The sequence below is a fragment of the Saccoglossus kowalevskii genome, chromosome 5 (genome assembly GCF_978046115.1).
Source record: "Saccoglossus kowalevskii chromosome 5, keSacKowa6.1, whole genome shotgun sequence".
Lineage (NCBI taxonomy): Eukaryota > Metazoa > Hemichordata > Enteropneusta > Harrimaniidae > Saccoglossus > Saccoglossus kowalevskii.
The window spans coordinates 35,058,768-35,063,411 of record NC_140645.1 but is presented as its reverse complement, the minus strand read 5'-3'; the positions used below and the strand labels follow the sequence as shown (position 1 = coordinate 35,063,411).

Below are 4,644 nucleotides of genomic sequence, written 5' to 3'. Positions count from 1 at the left end.
TCAAGAACTGGATTTCGGCCCTGCATGAAAATATGACCATTGGACATAGTTGAACCGTAATGCATGATTTGTGGCCATTTTTAACGAGTGCTGTTTTGAAGCCATATTGCTAACAAAGCTGGACTGTTCAAACTTTACACATACATCATGTAACACATTTGCACATGCACTTTTTATACAAGCTGTTTCAAGGTGGTTGACCGTCATGTCTGTTATATGCTACATATTAGTATGTGTATGCTACAACTAATATGGTCTGATCCCTCCAATAATTGGAATACATTATAACTATATTCTCAGAAGAAATCACCCTCGTGTCTTTATATCTTTCAGCTAGTACTGTTGAAAATGTTTATCAATCAGACATTACAACTGAGTTTTCAACCTCACCCACAACAAAGAAATCGGCGGCAGATATTATACATTCTACTCTTGGTGTGACGAACAATACATATTTTGAGACTACGGGAGCAGTAACAAATACGACACCAATTGGTATTCAATCATGAAATGAATTTATTAACAACATGCATGCTATTTTACGCTTACATGCCAATAATTGATATGACATTGCACGCTACATGCTTCATTGACTGTTGCACAAATGTCTGTATAATGTACAGTTGCTTCATTGAATGTTGCACACAAGTCCGTCGAATGTACACTGATTTTATTGTCTGTTGCACACATTTCTGTCGAATGTACACTGACTCCATTGTCTGATGCACACATATATGTCAAATCTACAGTTGCTTCATTGAATGTTGCACACATGTCTGTCTAACGTACAGTTGCTTCATTGATTGCAGTATACATGTCTGTCTAACGTACAGCTGCTTCATTGACTGTTCAGCACAAGTCTGTCTAAAGTGCAGTTGATTAATTGTTCATTGCACACATGTCCGTCTAATATACACTGACTTCATTGTCTGGTGCAAAAATATCTGTTTAATGTACAGTTGCTTCTTCGGTTGTTGTATACATGTCTGTCTAATCTACAGTTGCTTCATTGACTGTTCAGCACAAGTCTGTCTAATGTACAGTTGCTTCATTGTCTATTGCGCACATGTCTGTCTAATGTACAATTGCTTCATTGACTGTTGCACACATGTCTGTCTAAGGTACAGTTGCTTCATTGTCCATTGCACACATGTCCTTCTAATGTACACTGACTTCATTGTCTGATTCATATCTGTCTAATGTACACTGACGTTGCTTCATTGTCCATTACACACATGTCCGTCTAATATACACTGACTTCATAGTCTGATTCAAAAATGTCTTTTTAATGTACTGCTGCTTCATTGACTGCTGTACACATGTCTGTCTAATGTACAGTTGCTTCATTGACTGCAGTACACATGTCTTTTTTTTAAATGCACAAAACGAGTGACGCAAAGGGTTGATTAGTTTTATTCTGATATTAAATTGTTTATGAGGTGGACCATTCCCAGAATTACTGCAATATTGAGTCAATCCGTGGCCAGGACGGAGCAAGCCCCTATTCCATGGCCTGTGTTCAAAAATCAGTTTAATATCGAGTTTCTCAATGCGCAACGTATCAGATATGTCTATCTAATGTACAGTTGCTTCATTGACTGTTGCTAACAAATCTGTCAGATGTACAGTCGCTTCATTGACTGTTGCACACAAGTCTGTCTAATGTACAGTTGCTTCATTGTCTACTGCATACATGTCTGTCTAATGTACACTGACTTCATTGTCTGATGCACATATATCTGTCAAATGCACACTCACTTCATTGACTGTTGCACACATGTCTGTCTATTGTACAGTTGCTTTACTGTCTAATGCACACATGTCTGTCTAATGTACAGTTGTTTCATTGACTGTTGCATACAGGTCTGTCTAATGTACAGTTGCCTCATTGACTGTTGCTCACATTTCTGTCTAAAGTACAGTTGCTCCATTGACTGTTGCACACATGTCTGTCTAATGTACAGTTGCTTCATTCACTGTTGCATACATGTCCGTCTAATGTACACTGACTTCATTGTCTGATGCACACATATAGTTGTTAAATGAAAAGTTGCCTCATTGATCGTTGCACACATGTCTTTCTAATGTACAGTTGCTTTATTGACTGTTACATACGGCTCTGTTAAAAGTACAGTTGCTTCATTGACTGTTGTACTCATGCCTGTCTAATGTACAGTTGTTTCATTGACTGTTGCATACATGTCTATCTAATGTACAGTTGCTTTATTGACTGTTGCACACATGTCTGTCAGATATACAGTTGCTTCATTGTCTAATGCAAATACGTCTGTCTAATTGACAGTCGCTTCATTGTCTGATGCACTCATGTCTGTCTAATGCACAATTGCTTTATTGACTGATATCGATGTACACGTCTGTCTAATATACAATTTATTAACAACATTCATGCTATTTTACGCTTACATGCCAATAATTGATATGACATTGCACGCTATATGCTTCATTGACTGTTGCACACATGTCTGTATAATGTACAGTTGCTCCATTGAATGTTGCACACAAGTCCGTCCAATGTACACTGATTTTATTGTCTGTTGCACACATTTCTGTCGAATGTACACTGACTCCATTGTCTAATGCACACATATATGTCAAATCTACAGTTGCTTCATTGTATATTGCACACATGTCTGTCAGATGTACAGTTGCTTCATTGTCTAATGCAAATACGTCTGTCTAATTGACAGTCGTTTCATTGTCTGATGCACTCACGTCTGTCTAATACACAATTGCTTTATTGACTGATATCGATGTACACGTCTGTCTAATATACAGTCGATATATTGTATTCGAATGAAACCTCATGGAAATATGTCCAGATCAGAATGAACCCATCGATGTATGTATGTCGCTAAAACAACCTGACTTGGTTAAACAAAATTGCATGGTTTGAACATTAGCGATATTTTTTACAGAAATTAATCGTAACTACTATTTTGTTGGTAAGTGGGAAGTTTAGACGATGAAAACACAGCCTGTCAATATAAAGGTCAACATAAGTTTATGCATGCGTTTTTCACCACTTATATTTTGAAATAATTAAATATGGAACATCAATATATACGTGAAATTGAATTCGACCCAACTCCTACCATGTTTCGTCTTGTCTAATTACCTCATATAAATATAAATGCTAGTCTGATTTGCATATAGTTTATAGCCCTGGAACGAGTGTTTATGAATTATTTAATATTAAGTTTACACTATGGGGCATTTACGTCACAAAGTTCCCCTAGTTTTAGAGTATGAAAGTTTTTGGCGCGGTGTATTCTCCGGCGGTATGGACACAAATTACTGCATTTACATATCTAAACAATCATGACAATATTGTATTTACTAAATATCATAATGAGGTTTCCTGTAGGAAATATCAAGTGATTAAATACCCGTAACAATAGTGCCATGATTTGATGAGAGTCCATGTCTTGTTTGCAATCCGTTTATAATCGCATGTATGTCGTCGTCATGTATTAACTCTGTGATTGTTTTTGGTTGGCCGATTTCTTTCAAACTTGGCAGGCAACACATTGTCTTGTGAGCAATCAGAATACAATTTGCAACAGCGAATTGGGAGCATCATATTAGGGCACTAAATCATATGAACGACCGTACTACAACCCTAACTTCCGTGTGGAGAGTTGAACTAAGAATAATTTGCCGCTTATTTACTTTGCTCTTTTTGTATATAGATAATGCTTTGAATGTGAACTATACCACAAATTTGGTGACAATTGTTATGGACAAACACGGTGACGATTTGAAAGGTAAATACAAAATAATTAAAACTGAGTCAGACATTTTAATGTTTTCTGAAATATTATTATATAATCTTACATATTATTATAACATATCTTAAATATTATTATTTATATTCCTATTTTTTTGTTTGAATAATATCGACACTAAACATAACTCAAATATATATATTTACTGTCTTCATAGGATGGCTGTTATACAATGGCCTTCTCTTGGTGGTATTCGCATTATGTGTCTCGATTCTATTTATGTGCTTTGACATATCACGCTCCCGACGCTCGGAACGAGGCAAGGATAACACAAAACGGGCAGCCCGTAATAAAAAGCACAAAATACGCCGGGAAATGGAAATGGAAGAAAATAACGAAAACATTGAGATGGGAGATGACCCAGGAGGTATATGGCACATGACATGAAATCAAGATACGACATAAAAGTCGGCTGATATAATTACGTGCTGCCTTTAGAAACATTTTGCAGTATGTGATAACCATATTATTATTATTATTATTATTACTATTATTATTATTATTATTATTATTATTATTATTATTACAGGGGTTTATAATTTCCCAAACACAGTACTCAAACACGCCTGTGTGTTACTTATTTCTACTGACAGTCTTCTTTATTAAACAATATAACGATAATTAAAAATTATGTATTATAACATGTGGTGGACTATTTAAGAATGGTGAACTAACAAAAAATTATATTTATTTAGACTTAATGAAAGTATTGAATATCGAATATGTTTAAAAACTAACTCATTTTTTTCTGTGGGGCTACTAAGAACGAACATTCATGATTTTCGTTTCATTCTATATATTGTATCAAGGAATACATATTGTATGCTAACTATTTAGT

The 4,644-nt window shown here is 35.3% G+C and overlaps 1 non-coding gene across 1 annotated transcript; it reads right to left on the bottom strand.

The window, feature by feature from the left end:
* Nucleotides 1-1,434: 1,434 nt before the first annotated feature.
* Nucleotides 1,435-1,624, bottom strand: LOC144343776 (U2 spliceosomal RNA). The gene has a single exon (XR_013419051.1). It is a non-coding gene; the product is annotated as a U2 spliceosomal RNA (small nuclear RNA).
* Nucleotides 1,625-4,644: the final 3,020 nt, after the last annotated feature.